We start from the raw sequence: 17,496 nt of genomic DNA, 5'->3' as shown, positions 1-17,496 counted from the left end.
AGATGGTGATTAACACAGAATTCATGACTGGTTAAGTTGTAGAGAACAAAAAACTGTGGAATGTTTGGTCCTAAATGGGACATGTGTATCACATCCCATCCTTCCAAGGTCCAGGAATCATTTTAGAAGATGGAGATAAAAGATTGAAAGAGCCAGAGAAGGGGGATTACTGCAAGGAAATAGTACTTTCCTGACACATCAAGGCCATTGCATATATAAAACTCATAGCAGTTGTGATACCATACAGAGGTCCTGGAGAAGCTCAAGCCAGACAAAACCTCCATATTCAGAGAAAATGTGGACACGAAGCCCCACACCTACCTAAGGAACTGTTGGCTATTGATAGTTGCTGGGAAATGGAAACTCACTTTATGTGTGTAGCCACTGATAGGTCTACTATGCTTCAGTCTAAAGCTGTACAGTTGAGAGTATATGGAATGCACGAATTGTACTTTATGTTTTTGAAAGGGACACAAAGTTGGGTGAATATGGAAGGGAGAATTGGTCTTGGAGAGTTGGAGAGAGGGCAGTGAATATGATCAATACAAGTTGTATGAAATTCTCAAATAACTAATTAAAATGAGAAAAGAAATACCACATACCATATATTATCAAATTCTGCCCCATATAATATATTTTTCTACCAAATCATCCTTTAAAAACTTGACTTTTTAAATTACAAGTTTTGGGAGAAGCATAGAGCTTCTGATTTGCAGAATGTGTGCTCAAATGCTGCCTGTACTCATATACATGTCATTGGTTCTGAGGTTAGTAGATTTGCTATGCTGTGGGAAAAACAGAGGACTGTTTATTCATTTTGCTAGATAACTTTAATGCTTTGCAGTTTCTGTGTTTTTATTATTGAAGGTAACAAGTCATATGAAGATCCAAATGTAAGCAGATGTTTCTTTTCCAATCCAGGTCTATTCTATTCCAGTCCCAAATAACCAACACAGAGGTTTAATATTACTTATAAATGCTCAGCCAATAGCTCAGGCTTGCTACTAGCTAACTCTTAAATTTTTAGTTAACCCATATTTCTTATTTACCCTCTGCCATGTGGCTGTACCTTTGTTAGCATGGCACGTTCATCTCCTGCTCCTTTTGCATCATCTGCTGGTGACTCTCTGAATCTGCCCTCCTTCCCATTATTCTCAGTTTGGCTTTTCCACCCAACTACCTGCATGGCTACTGGCCTGTCAGCTTTTTATTAACCAATGACAGTAATACATATTCACAATGTACAGAAGGATTATTCCACATCATTTAATAATGTAAAAATACTAAAAAGTTACTTAGACATGAGTGTTGCTGATAAGCAAATTCTATCTGCATCTTTTCACCCATTAGGTACATTAAATGAAGATGGTATTAGTTTTTGTTCTTGGAATGATATATACTGGGTAACAGATGGGAGGACTGGAAACTAAAGATAGTTTGAAAGAAACTGTGGGATGGAGAAAATGATATTGGAATCAATTAGAAAGGGTTTGGTTCTCACCTCATTGTGAGCCTGCCTGGCTTCTGTCCTTCCTTTCTTACTTCTTCCCCCTCCTTCACTATTTTCTTTCCTTTCTGCTTGCCTTCTTTTCTTGTTGTTCTGGATTATCGAGAAATTCTTTACATACCATTTGTATAGTAAATTAATACATTAAATTCAAGCTAGAGATAAGTTTTTTTTTTTTAAATCTTCTCAAGACAAGATTTCTCTGTGTAGCTTTGGCGCCTTTCCTGGAACTCCCTCTGTAGCCCAGACTGGTCTCAAACTCACAGAGATCTGCTGTGGGATGTCCTGTATGCTGTGAATATATGTTGCTATGATTGACTGATAAATAAAACACTGATTGGCCAGTAGCCAGGCAGGAAGTATAGTGTAGGTGGGACAAGAGAGAGGATAATGCTGGGGAGGAAAAGACTGAGTCGGAAGACGCTGCCAGCCTCCACGAGGAGAAGCATGATGTAAGATACTGGTAAGCCACAAGCCACGTGGCAAGGTATAGATTTATAGAAATGGGTTAATTTAAGATATAAGAACAGATAGCAAGAAGCTTGCCACGGCCATACAGTTTATAAGTAATATAAGTCTCTGTGTGTTTACTTGGGGGACACAAGTGGGAGAGATTTGTCCCAACTGCCAACAGGCCAGGACACAGGAAAACTTTATCTACAGAGGTCCTCCTGTCTCTGCCTCCTGAGTGCTGGGATTAAAGGCATGCATCACCACCACCCGGCGAGATTAGGTCTTAAGACTAATTTATATGTTTATATTTTCTCTCTGCATTTTGAGAGAAGATCTAACCATGAAGTCATGAATGGTCTTCAACTCTCTAACTTCCAGCATCCATTCTCCAGTGCGTTGGGATCACTGGTGTGTGCATCATCACCCATCACACTTTGCTCCAGCATTTAATTTTGTGACATTCCATATGGCCACAGAAAAGGTGGACCATTGTTTTGGATCTCACTTTCTTTCCCTTCCAACTGTATATTTCATACAGTTTGGGTGAGAATTTTGGCCTGAGAGGAAGATGCCAAGGAAGCTGTAACAGGACAGCTGTGATAAGAAGAAGGGTTGTCACTTGCACCTCAGGGGTCCCAGGCCTGCTTCGTGAAGAAGTCAGGAGGTGTGTTGGCCTTACTCAGGTTGCAGCAACTTTAGCAGGAGGAGGAGAAGAAGGAGATGAGAGACAGAGAAACATTTACAGGGACTTAAATAATTAAGAACACAAAACTGCTTCCATTTACAGTAAGTCCTTCTCATCTGGGAGGAAGACAAAACAAAACACACAAACAAAAAACCCACCATAGCTGAAATGAAAGACTATCAGGCAGCACTTTTTATTCATTCAGCATATAAGGATAAATGCAATTAAACTGCCAATGGAGCTCAGCTTACATTTGGCCTTTCAGTATATCCCTGCCTGTGCTGAGTCCCTCGGCAGCATTGATTGGGTATTGTTAACCTTTATCTATTGCATGTTTACATTTCCCTATTAGGGCCAAACATCAATATCAGGCTTTTAGAAAGGACAGAGGCAACCAACAAAGAGACACCAGGAAAAGGTCAAACATTTCTGAGTTGAGGGGTGCCAGTCTTAGTCTGGCCTGGAAGATGCTCTGGTTATGAGGACATGGACAAGGCCCAGAGGCAAGCAAACGTGGTATCTATATTTGGAGAGGACTGAAGACAGGCAGCAATTAGATATAGGCAGCAGGGACACCTCCCATGAGAGGTAAGGAGAGTATACCAGGCAGGGATGTGCAAAGTGGCAGTGGGAGGTGCTGAGCAGAGTGTAGGGTGAACAGGCAGTCTCTGGAAGAGGGCGAGGTAAGCAGGGCCTGCCACTGCCTTGCACTTCACTTCTGGTACCATCCTTCCACGCTTGCTGTGTTCTGCAAGGCTCAAATTCACAATTCCACTCCCCAGGTCAGGAACTTAGGCCATGACAGGATAAATGCCTTGTGTGTAGCCCTTGCAGAGGTAAAGCTACCTTTGGGATTCTTGATTTTGAAACCTTATATTGGCCTCTGAGAAACCTACCCTGAGCTGCATATATTCTCAGACACAGGGTACATTTGACAGACAATTCACCAAGAGTTAAAGTAAAACATAATATAGTTGTGATTCCATCAGTGATCCCTCTTATCGCTTTTCCCATCACCCTTACATTCAAGCTCACTCTTTTGGGGTCCTTTTGCATTAACAGCAGATCTTTAGCCATATGTTAGCTGTGAGGGGAGTTGCCTTTCCAGATGTCTGCTTCTGCTTGCTACTGCTCATCACACCTTCACACTAATACCTGAGACCACTCACTCAGACTCCGGTAAGCCTTGGACTCAGTCCTGTCTGTGTTGCTCAGAATCACATATTCCTAATTATTGTACTAGTACACAAGTGTGGGCAGTTTGGGCTGCCTGGTAGAGAGGAATGCCCATGAGTATCATCAGATACTGAAGACACAGGGGGCAGCTTGGGGAGGTCCTGATTTTGATGGTCAGCTTTTCTTCTGCCTTCTGAGACCAGTGAGGAAGGCATAGACCCTGAGTGTAGGGTGAAAAGCACTTAGGAAAAACACCTTCTGACAAGGAAAAACACCCTGACCCTGACTTGACCCCAGGACCAGGACTTGAAATTGGAACAATTTCTGAGCTTGTGCCAGAGTCGGGCTATAGAATCCCACCAATCCCTGAGCACAGAATTTCACCAATCTCTGATGTCCCTGAGCATGAAATGCCACAATCCTTGAGTTTGCCCTACAAACAGACCACAAAAATCTACCAGTCCCAAGGCACCCTGGGAAATTCTGCCCCCTCCCTCCAAGAAATCCTATATAAGGTCTGTACCCTGTTCAGTTTGCTGCTGTTTCTCAGCCAAGGAAACTATCCTCCTGGATTCTTCCTTCCCAATAAATCTCTTGAGTGAGGTTTGATGTGAGTTGTGACATTTTCACTAGAGCAGACCCCAGCTGTAACAACTTTCACTGGAGCAGAGAGGAGCAGACCTCCAACACTTTTGCTGGGGAAACTTTCCCCTTGTGAAACAGAGCTGTAACACTTCCCTGGACCTGAGCAGAGGGAGCAGAGCTATAATAACTTCACTGTGGAAACCCTCCCCTGACAGAGCAGAGTTGTTACACTTGCATTGGGGAAACCTTTCCCTGGAGCAGATCTGTAAACTGCTATGCTTATGAGGACATTGACATTCCTTGGCTCCCCATTGCCAGGATACCTTTTCCTCTGAGTTGCAATGCCTACACTGAAACTTGTGAGGAGATGGTGGAAAGAATCATCTTGAATTTCACTGTGGGGTCTTGCCTAGTAAGAAGCATAAAAAAAGACTTGTGACAATTTCTTAGAAGATACTGGGAAGTTTCTTAGAGTCCATGTAATCCTGGTCCCAGCCTCTTTGATCCTCTTGTTTGAGATAGACTGTGTGAGCAGAGACATCAGCTATAATGCCCGCTGTCCCAGCTGCACTTTGGCAGAGACAAACAGGGTCTGATGTATATGTTCATGCCTTGTTGATATACTAGACTTCCTTCAAAAACAGGATATGATCTGTTCTTGGGAGAATCATACCTGGGCACAAACTATTAGTCAGCCAAACAGACCTTAAAAGACACAGACAGTTCACAGGTCTTGAGCAAGGATAACAGTTCATATAGCAGGCCATCAGCAATTTCTGTGTAACAAATTCACTCTGATCTTCATTTTCCTTATCTATATAGTGAAAGTGATGACTTTGCCCTGCCACACACACTATTTTCTAAATCTCATGTAATAAAAAAAGAAAATTTAAAAAGGAAATGCTGAATACAACTTTTAAAGGCATTAACAGATATCAATAGGTAAGGTAAGTGTCCTTGAACTAACCATTTTGCTGACTGCGGAAACAAAATGATACTAAGTGATTTTAAAACTCTCTTTTTCTCATTTAACATCATTGGGAGAGTGAGAATGATATGGCTTTGTTTAATGATCTTTGTCAAGATATCTGCTGACATTTGCTGGTGAGATGGTGTCTCTGAACACACCAAGTCTCTCTGTGGTTGGTCATGTCACACCCAACAGGCTGTGTCTTCCAGAATGAATCCGGAGGGCAGAAGGCTACCTCTGCCCACATACAGCTGTGCAAGAATCCTACATTGAACGTTTGGTGGAGAAATCTGGATTTCAATGGCCCCATCTCCTAAGTCTGCTTCTAGTTACCAGGTCATGTGTTCTAACCTGTACTCAGTAACATGTTTGTAGTGGGTTCATTGCTTGTGGACTGACACCCCCCCCCCAATCAGTGGAGGACCCAGGGCTTGTTCACAGTAATTAAAAAAAAGAAAAAGAAAAAAGAAAGAAAATCTCTTTCCCAAGCCCTCCCCTTATATGGGCAAATCCTAACCCATCTCAAGATTGCATGTTTCAAATTGGCAGAAATGTGTTACAGCTTGGTGACAGGTTTCTTCTTGATCGAGGGAGGAATAAAGGAGACTTTTATGGGTGTTCTTATTCATAACTGACTTTGTGCTTAAATGTCTCAGAAATAGGTGGGTGGAAAATGCTTGTGACTGCGGGATACTACAGAAAAATCTGACTTCTAACTGCTCCTCAAGTTCTGAAAAGCCACACTTATTCACCTTTCTTTCAGTTGAGTCGCTGTCTCTGACTAAAATGCAAATATCTCCCAATGCAGAAATAGTGTAAAGTGTAGTGATCATTAGTAGTTAATGCTATTCTGGCCACAAGATCACTTTTGCTTCTCCCCCTAGAAAGTAACATGCCCTTAGTTTTATTAGAAATACAGTGCCTATCAGGACTATGAAAAAAGGAAAGAGAACGGAGTAAAATGGAGAATCGTGGGAGAATTGCCACAGGCATATTGATGGAGTGCCCTGGTGTAATACTGAAAGGAAAGCCATTACTTGATGTTTTTAGCTCAGGTTATATTAAATGTTAGTCACTGTGCTGATAATCTGTCCATCCATCCACCATCCATCCATCCATCCATCCATCCATCCATCCATCCATCCAATATACCTGTTATGTTGATTCCTGAGATCCTGTCTGAGAAAAACCAATTTTCCTGTGCAGAAGGGAATTGTTTACTGGTTAGGGTCAGTTATGCAGAAAATAATGATAAAAGTTGGAATGCCAAGTGGTTGGCCCTGAAAATATACATGCAAGTAATATTATACTAAGCAGGTTGTATTTATGTATTTAGAAATATAGATGTATATACAATATACATATTATATAAAAATATAAATATATACTTAACAAAAATTAGTGAAAGAAGAAGCCATGCATTTGAAAGAGAGCAAGGAAAAGGTATATGGGAGAGTTTAGAAGCAGGAGAGAAAAGGGGGGAAATTGTAGAATTACATTATAATCTCAAAAAATAAAACAAATAATTTTAAACAATTGGAAATCATTATCAATAGGATAGATGGACCCATAAGAATACATGGCTTGGATTCCTTGCCCTGCAGCTATGGAATACTCAAGGAGAGGTCTATTATTTTATTTGACTTATTTTTCACAGTAGTCCTACACGGTAAAGATAGAACACATTTTTCTTTTATAAATAAAGAAAGCAAGCTAGAGAGAAGATGGCATCCATAAATATTATAATAAGAGCAGTCAATCACCATTCTTTTATCAACAAAGTCCCTATATGTCCCACTGAAATGATTCAATCAGAGAGTCAATAGTGTATATGGTCCAAATTTGAACCTGACTTCAAAGCATACAGTAGATCCCTTCATATTCTCCTTTATGAGGATGGAGAGAAAACAGGTGTATGTGTCTGATGTGCTGGAAGGAGGAGCCACGAAGAGTGTGTTGATGACCACTCTTGACTCCCAATGACAAATCATGAAGTAGAATACATGCAGAGTGCTTATCAGGCAGCTTTTGTGCTGTGTTCTTTAAACAAAGGCCACAGCAAAATCACATTTTCAAAATGTCACAGATTCCCCAAACACCCTTCTTCTGGTAAGAGCCTTGCTATTTTCCTTCCTTCACAAAACAGATTGCCTGATTGGGGTTGCCTCCCTTGTTCCCACATCCTTTTTAGCTAAAGAGGCCATGGGAACTGCCCTTTTAAAGTCCTTGAGACAGGATTGGAAGAAGATGTCATTTTCATCCTTTACCCAGAAGACATTGATTCAATAATGGGTTAAATAATGTGTGCCTGCCCCATGAGCCACTCTGGGATGGGCAAGGGAGTCTGCATATTAACAAGGTTTTGCTGAGTTTAGGAGATTTTTCCCCGGACATTTTAGGAATAGCATTTCTCTCTTGGCTGTCAAGAATTAAGTCTCAAGAGGACAAAGAACACAGAATTGCTGTAAGAGGATTTGGGAGTCTTAAGGGAAGAAAATCTGACCTCCCTCCTCTTGGGGTTTAGAGAGAGCCTCATCTTTGCAAGCAGCCCTACCCCGATTGTTGTGAAGGAAGTAGGATCATTAAGTCAGTTCCCGCTGACAGTGGCTGTTGATTGCTATTCTGGTCTTTATGAGACTTATTGGCTGATTTAGCTGTGTGTGTGCTTGTTCTCCAAAGCCAGTAGTTTGCCAAAGGTACAATTTTATAAATCGCAAATAAATAAACAGAAGAGTTTCACTCAAGGAAGCTGAGCAAGCAGAGTTCCCCTTCAGTGCAGGTCACAGGAGGTGATGTGAGTGGCCGCAGGTTTGCAGGGCTCTGACCCACCCTCATCATTACAGGTGGAAATACTGATCAAGGAAAGGCTACTGGATTAGCTCAATTTTGTCCTTCCTCACGCCCCCTGAATTTTCTGTGTTCCTGTATTTCGGCATTGAAATATTGCAAACAGCAGAAATGAGAACATGGGACTTGTTTGGGTACTCCCTGTGCCTACAGAATCCTCGATCTTGGGCACAACTAATAGTTGTCATAAATCATGGCAGGTGGGTTTGTGCTGGAGAATCAACTAAAGGTTAGGGCGAAGGTGTCTTCATGAAATTATGGGAAGCACAGTACTGCTCCCTTTGCCTGCCTGACATGGTTAAGCTGAACGTTACCATTTGCCTATTTTTTTTTTTTGTCAAAAGCAAGATAGTGGACTAATCATATATAATACGGGAGCTCATGATAAGGGATCAGCATACACATGGGCATTCATGAGGCAAATGAGTGAAATTAAATCACTCCCTATGATTTTTACAGGATCTGTCTTTCTTAATTCACAAAACCACAATATAATCATCACCCAAACTGGCTGTTGATTGGGAATTTGAGGAATAAAAAAAGGAAAAACTGTAAGGAGGTACACAGTCATTTTGTAAAGCCATTTGCAGGGACATGTGCTTGAGAAAGCAAGATAATAGTGATTGGCAATTTGGTGAATAAGAAGGGAATTGGATATTCAGAGGACAAACCATGAATGAAGCTGCCTGCCTCCCTTCTCTGGATCGAACGAAAACACCTTGCCTGAGTGTTTACTACTAGCTTCATCTCCTAATGCAGAATGAGAAAAGAAGAGGACGCTTTTTGGGTTAAGTCAACATTTGCAAAGTCCCGAAGTACAAATACACTCTGATTCATAATGCACTGAATTTATATAGCTCCTTTATTTTGAAGAGTCATGCCAAGTAACCAGGGATTCTTTTTAATCCTCACTCTGAACTACTGAGATGAGGCGACTACTAGTGACTACAGTATAGAAAACCAAGCCAGCCAAAATGTTCAGGGAACGATGCTTGTCCCAGCACCATGGCAAAGTCAACTGAATGGGTTTCCAGGAATGCAAGCACTCTGTGCCTTCCACCTCTGTCTTCAGGAAACACAGAATTCAAGTCTCAAAAGAGATGTATTCTGGGAAGTTCTTTTGTCCAACCATATTTGCTAAATATATATAAAAAACCCAGAGTTTTCAAATATTACTTTTATGTACTAACTTGATTTTTATTATTGTAATAAGCACTACGATCAAAAGGAACTTGAGGAGAAAAAGGTTTACTTTGCTTACAGGCTACAGTTCATCATCCCAGAACACAAAGCAGGAGCATCAAGCTGGAACTGAAGCTGAGACCATGGAGAAATAGTACTTACTGGCTTGCTCTCCACAGCTTGCTCAGTTTGCTCGCTTTCTTAGACAAGGCCACCTGCTCAAGGGTGGTACTTCAGACAGTGGGCAACACAGATTTGCTTCACCCACAGACCAATCTGATAGAGATGCTTTCTCAAGTTGAGGTTCCACTTTCCTAGATGATCTCAGTTCATGTCAAGTTGACAAAATTGAAAAAAAAAAATCCAGTACACTTTACAAACAAACAATAAAATAGTATCATTCCATGAAATGGTTTATTAAATATGTGTACCATTTCTACAACAAACAGGAAAATGTTTTACTAGTGCCCCCTATCTATCAAGGAAATGGCAAGTACATGTCCACCATCTAAAGCTGGGATACATTCCTTCTAACACCACCTAAAAGAATTTTAACAAAAAATTTAAGATATTCAAACTCGTATACCTTAAAAAAAAAAAAAGTTAAAAGAAATAGAAATATTTGGACAGAACTCAGGAGAGATACTATAATGTAGGTCATATATGGTGGATCTCACAGAACTCATGGTCACTACTAATCATTTGTTTTCACTGAGCAAGAGAAAGGAAGGAAACATCTTTACTCATCACTATAAAAGTCAACATGGTCATAAGCTTTGCTGCTATAGTTACTGATATTAATCTTCCCAGGCTACTGTCATTCTTGTCTTAATTGCAATGGTCATCTAACTAGCCTAAAGATTTCCATTCTGTCTCTTTTTCAACTTATTCTATAAGAAGCTGAAATTGTCTTTTAGAACTCAAATGTGATCAATAAATTAATTCTTCAAACTCTTTGTGTATCTGATGCTTGCTTTTCCGTTTGGTCCAAAGTATTGTTAAGGGTAGCCTTTGCTGCTGAGGGTCTAGTTGTCTCATAGTAAGGTCTCTGTGAGGCCTAAGCCATCTGGTGATTCAGTGCATCTTCAAGTATCTGTCGCATACTCAAATGGATCCCAAAATATTGTCCTGGAAGTAATGCAATCAGTTTGATATCATTCAGATGTACAAACGCAAAACTGCTCCAGTCTGAGACTTAATGTCTGTTATTTCTCTTTTGACTTTGGTGTAAGGGATCTGTATCAGATTGGTGAATGCCTATGATAAGTAATTAGCAAAGCATAACAATGCAAGATTAGTCTCTAACTGGCTAGTTCAAAAGTGGTCATGACCCTGATGATTAGTTACTTTTTAAATTGTGACCAACTACCTGACTGAAGTAATTTAAAAGAGAGGAATTGTTTTGGCTCATAATTACATTCATCGTGATAGAGATGGCATGGCAGATTCTGTGACTGGCAGAGCCCACAGACTCTGTACATCTTATTTGGACCAGGAAGCAGTGGAAGAGGAATGCAATGTATACTTAGCTTTCTTCATGTTCTCCTTTTTTTCTGTCTGATTCCCTAGCCCATGACTGGCGCTGCCACTATCCAAGGCAGTTCTTACCTTTTTAGTTAAGCTTTTCTAGAAACATCCTCTAAGACATGCCCAGTGTTCTTTTTCTTGAGGTTCCGAACCCACCCAAATTGACAATGAAGATTAAATAACCTTCTCAATGATTTTAAAAGGACACATACAACAATTGTAAAAAAAATTAAGACAACAAGGAGTGTGGTTACTCATGAATTTCAATATAATGCTGTTGAGAGTTAGATTAGTGCCACTGTCTTGGAACATACCTTGGGAATATCAGTACTGTTAAAGAAGTGGGACCTAATAGTCTTTTCTACATAAACATTATAATCCAAAATGTATACAAAATTAAAGATTTACTTATTATTATATTCAATGTGACCATTTTACATTGAGTGAAAATTCAAAATCAGAGAAGTGTCAAACAATAGGAGGCTGTTTTGAGGAAATTATAGCACAGCACTATGAATGTCAGTAAAATGATGTCTTTAAATAAGATAGGAGATTTTATGCTACAAATACCCAGTGAAATATGAAAGAAGAAACATGATATATCACTAAGAACTATCATAGAAAATATTTGGAAGGAAATATATCAATTTGTCTATATCTATTTTTAGAGTGTGTTATACATAGTTTTGACTTCCTTTTATTGATCTTCTATAATCTCATTTTTCAACTTTCATTCAAGTCCTGCCCTAACTACAAAAACCAAAGTGGAGAAAAGGGCAAATAAATCAAATAGAAACTCTAGTGAACAGAGAGAGAGAGAGACAGACAGACAGACAGACAGACAGACATAGAGATACAGAAAGAGAAATTGCTACGCAAATGAGGAAAATGGGACATTTGACTTCTTGCTTTTAAAGCTTTTATTTGCATATTTATTTGTTGGGTGATTTTCAGTGGACCACTCAGCTCTGTATGCTGCCTGTACCAGTGTCTGACTGTGAACTTAGATATATGTGGGCTCTAGTTCTAAGCTTTCCAACACTTTTCTAAAGGCCTCTTAGTGAAACATATAAATAGGCTCATAACCCCATTGTTGTGTGGGGCAGACGGTAAGATCACTGGGGCTTGCTGTCTGTCTGTCTAGCTCCAGGTTCCCTGGGAGGCTCCGTCTCAAGGGAATAAATTGCAAGGTGATGGAGCAGGACACTTGTCCTTCTTCAGCTTCTGCAGACTTGCAGGCAGGTGTAACTGCACACCTATATATATCCATACACTTACATGAATGTACACAACACACACAAAATAGAAAATAAATAAGTACCAAAAAAAGTGTTAATTTTGTAACTAGGCTGACAGAAACAAAGATATTCTAAAGAGTCATTGTGCCTCTCTATCAGATGATTGAAAGAATGGCCCTCCCCCACAAAATGGGGAATTTTTCCCTCAGAATTATCATGCTGGGAGAAAGAAAGGGCACCAGGCAAATGGGGAACTTGTTTCCTGGAAAGATATTTCAGTTCTAATAATTTATCAAATCACCTGACAGGACGAGACTGAAACCCAGGTAATGATAGGTCACTGATGGGCCTGATGCACCATGGCTAGGAAGTCTTAGATGTGCGCATCCTTAGCCCTTTATTTATACTTTCTCCTTACTTCAGGACCCTAGCGATGGACATGAGGGTTGTGTGGATCTCTTTGTCCCTCTTCCAAATTTGGTGTTGAATAAACCCTTTTCCCTTTTCCTTTTCCTTTTTTTTTTTTTGTCAAGTTTTCTCTGTGTAGCTTTGCACCTTTCCTGGCACTCACTTGGTAGCCCAGGCTGGCCTCGAACTCACAGAGATCTGCCTGGTTCTGCCTCCCAAGTCCTGGGATTAAAGGCATGCGCCACCACTGCCCGGCTCTCTTTTCCATTTTTAATTTGACTCTTTAAATTGGGTTATTGAAAACAAGTGACTGAACCTGGCTTGGGACATAGGTTGTGACCCCAAAATTAAAAAAAAAAAAAAAAACATTATACAGTTACAAGAGAGGTAGGAGCAGAGTAAGAATCTAATTTGGGGTTTTCAGCTCTAGGTCCGATTAGTCATCAGGATCAGATGTTTCTGCACTGCTCATACTTGAGGCTATGACAGTCATCAAAGATCAACAATGCTTGGGTCTACAGGCTAGTGTGCTCCCTGGTCTCAAAAGACTGTGATTGGTAATGAAAATACTGTCAGAAACTGGTAGTCTCTGAATCTGTTAATTAGCTGTCCTTTAACCACACTCAGCCTTACCTTTATTAAACACTCCAAATTTGTGGTGTTGAATAATCTTTTAAAGTTAGCTTTTGTGGCTATTTTTACACTGATTGTGATCAAATACAGCTTTGTACATGTGAGCACTCTACCACTGAGCTATACTCTCAGCCCACCTTTGGTTCTATCCTTCATTCAAATCAAGGAAACTGAAGCTAAAGACACTAAGTAACCAAATAAGTGACAGATTTGAGTCCACATACCAGCGATCCAGTTCAAGAGCCCACATTTCAGAAAGCCATAGCTTTGCAACTAGTCATAATTCCTAGGTTCTTCCAATTGTCAGAAGCATTTGGAAAACTCATAACTGATGTAGCCCAAGCCCATGATAATAGACATCTTAAATTGGCTTGGAGGTATACAATCTATAGGACTCATATTTATGGCCTCTGGTTAAAAGTGCTGTCTTAAGGAATTGGATGTAGATTTGATCCCCAGAAATTTATTGCGTAGTAGGGACATCAAGTCAACTTTCAGTCTCTAGATACCACATTTTCAAACAGGTTGTATGTATTTTAAATTTATTTTTTAAACTACGTGTGCCTGTTTATGTGCACATGAGTTCAGGTACCCACAGATGTCAGGAGAGTGTGACAGATCTTCTGGGCTGAAGCTGGGGGTGGTTATGAACCACCTGATATGGATACTGGGAACTAAACTGTGATCATCTGGAAGAATAGCAAGCACTCATAACCCTTGATCCACCTTTCCAGCTCCAAGAAATGGTTATATTAACAGAAACTCTCATTGGGATGCAAAAGAAATTCTAAGAGTGGTATCTAGAAGTACTTACTTTAAATTAGTATTAAAATGACCACAGACTTTATTTATCAAAGCTATTTTGTTAGTTAAAATTGATGTGAAATGGTAATGCTGATATTAACAATAAACCATTATTACATTCACATATTATAGGTGATATTATTAGGAAAGCTTCTATTGTTGTCAAGTAGAATTTCTCCAGCAGTGACCTATCTGACCAGCCTTACCTTTTAGAAAGCACCCTGGAAAATGTGGACTTCTGCAGAAGTCACCAAGAAGGTCCCCACTTGTTTACTTATGGCCATGCAGCAGGCAGTCAGAGCAGTCTCAGCATTATCAATATGGATTTTGAAATCACCCTCAGCTAATAGCCCAAATTAATAGCCTCAGGGTGACTCCAGAGCAATTGAGAAAGAAAATCCATATCTTCACTAAAGATGCCAACGGCTGTTCAGGAAAAGAGGTCTTTATTAATTAACAGCTGTGAACACTGTAAAAACTGGTGCATTGAGGGCACAGAGGAAGACATAGTTAAAATTAGCCCAACACAAGAATCTCATGAGGCTCTCTAGGTGAGGAGGAGAGGGAGCCAAACTGCATTTGATGCAATCTCCTAGACAAGTCTTTGCTTTTAGTATCAGCTACAAACTTTGGAAACATTGAGGTTTGGGACATGTGAAAATCTCTGTGGGTCTCTTGTTCTGTTGTAAAAGCACTCAACTAGAGTGGCCTCCTTTCCTGGGTCCCTCTTGGATATTTTTCAAGGCGGGGGATTTCATGTCAAGTCAATTCACATAAAGAAGGCTGAGGATGTAAACACATCCTCAAGAGTCCTTCCACAACTTGTCCCAGGAGCTATGTAGGAAAGGGCCTGGTGCCTAGACATACTTCTATGTCAGGGGGATAAAAGGATATCTGCCTTGGAAAAATCAGGGGACACAACATCAGTGACCATGGCAGTAGGCAAAAGAGCATAACTTGAAAGCAGAAACTTTAGCATTGTGAAGTACTTGGTCATAACCCACTTGGATGAATTTAACATTTTACCAGTTTGTATTTCCTCACCATGAAATGAGACTAGAACCATCTACTTCGAGGACGTAGTGTGAGGATTCTTAAACTAATGTATATTACATACTTTGTGTTGCTTTTCACATTTCAATTACATTTACTTTCACTATATACTTCTCCCTAGGTAATTCATCCAGGGCTGCGTGTTTAAATACAACCAATAAAATAAAGTCTACACATTTTTATCTCCTTCCATGACCTTTCTTCTGAACTCAAAATCTGTCTACTGCCGAACTTCTTCCTAAAATCTACCATGTATCTCAAACTTATCTTGTACAATAATTGCCCATAAGTCTCCTATAGCTGGATCCATCACAAGTGATGACTAGGGTTCCCAAATACTGCTGTATTCTTTATTCTTCTCCTTATGCAAGTCTGCCTGCAATCCATCTTCAAATATGTCCAGACCTCTAACACCAGTACTCTTAGGAGGTTACTGCTCTCGTTTCTAAGCTAGCTACTCTCCTCTGCCTACTATTACTGTCCCTCAGCCTAGTCACGTCTAGTTCTGACACAGAGGCTAAAATGAGCCTGGGAACAGGTGAAATTATGACTCAGCTGAAAAGGTTTTGATGGTTTTCCATCTCACTCAAGAACAGGGCAAAGTTCCTGCTGTGCGATCTGCAGGACGTCCTGCCTCACCTTTCAAGCCACATGCTTTCTCCCTTCCCTCCTCTTCGCTCTAGCCCAGATACACTGGCCTTGATGCTGTTTTCCCAGGCAAGTGAGCTTCTGCCTCAAGGCGTTTGCTCTTGTTTAAATGCTTCTTGAAATTTTCTTCCCAGGTCATGGTAGGAATAATTCTAGGATATTGTTCCAATACACTTTCTACTACCCCCAAAGCTTCATGCTCACACATACCAGCTTAATCTTTAACTCAATAGCCCCTTGCCCTGTTCTTTAGTGAGATGGAAAACCATCAAAACATTTTCAGCTGAGTCATAATTTCACCTGTTTTTTGTTTGTTTGTTTGTTTGTTTGTTTTTTTTTTTGTACCTTCTATGGCCTGTGAAAACCCTTAGTGATCATTCATCAGCTAGTTGTCTGGATGGCAGGTTCCCAGAAGGAAAACTGAATTTGCTAATTGTGTTGGGATGTGTTACCTTGGTCTAGAGGACAGGTGGCTCACTCGCACTTTTTACTACATAGTAGGACTTCTGGGTATCATTGGCAGTATTTCTGGACTGAATTATAAGCAACAATAGATAACACTAAAAAACATTTGTGTCTATCACAAATGACACCTTCCCTTTGATTCTTAGGCAGATGGTCTTGCCATTCTCTTTGACTATATTCTATAAATTATAGCCTGCCTACACATCATATTTTATTTCATTTTGGTAGATATGAATTTGGGTAGCTACAGGCTGTCCTCACAAGTCATTTATGTTCTCAGAGTTGGGGCTCTTAGCCACTGTGTGAAAGATGTAGTTTTGCATATATTTACGATGCTTACTATTGATTCCAACTTGCCAAGATATAAAATCACCTGGAATGCAGCCTCTGGACAAATCTGTTAGGTGTTTTAGAACTGGTTAGCTGAGATGTGAAGACTCCTTCAAAATATGGATGGAATCACCCCATGGACCAGGTTCTAAGCTGAAGAGAAGTGAGAAAAGGAGTTGAGCACTAGCATTCATGTCTCTCTGCTTCCTGAGTTTATACACAATGTGACCTGTCTTTGTGTCTCGTGTTCCTGTTTTCATGCCTTCTCCGCCATAATGAAGTATACCGTTGAGGTATGAGACTAAATAAACCCTTTCTTCCATAAAGTAATTGGCCCAGTGTTTTGTCATAGCAATTAGAAACTAATGTAGATAGATGCTTTCTATTATTGAATCCCTTTACACACTCCCCTGTTTGCTTTTCTCTATGGTATTTATTACTATCCAATACACGGCACGCTACTTATTATATCACCTATCTGGGACACAAGATGAACAAAATCAGTTACTACTTTGTGCATTTTAATCCCTACTGTAATCTCCAAAACTAACAATGGATGTTGATATCTAGTGGAAAGACAGCAAATGTGTTAGAATAATACATGGATGGTCATTTCCTAAATGGGAGCTGGCTTCTAGGATTTTCTTATGAGACATAATTTTGGATTCAAGTAATGCTGTCTTTGAAAATTCTAACATATGGGTAGAGAGATCTAGATGTTGTATTCTTAATTTATGTCTCATCATAAGAAAAATATTTATTAGTATATATAAACTCATATAATTGTATCTACCTGGCTTACTTTTTATCTATCATTTATCAATCCATCTATCAATCAATAATCTATATATCTTGCTTTGAAGATGCCTCATAGAAGCGAGGCCAGGAGTATGTAAATTGATACTCATAAAGAGCATCTCCTGCCATGTAATAGTCTCTTTAAACAAGCTGGTTGTTGGGATAATCTTCAAAACACCCCAAACCT

Source organism: Peromyscus leucopus, chromosome 1, assembly GCF_004664715.2.
Source record: "Peromyscus leucopus breed LL Stock chromosome 1, UCI_PerLeu_2.1, whole genome shotgun sequence".
Taxonomy (NCBI): Eukaryota; Metazoa; Chordata; class Mammalia; order Rodentia; family Cricetidae; genus Peromyscus; species Peromyscus leucopus.
Note: the sequence above shows the minus strand (reverse complement) of the source record.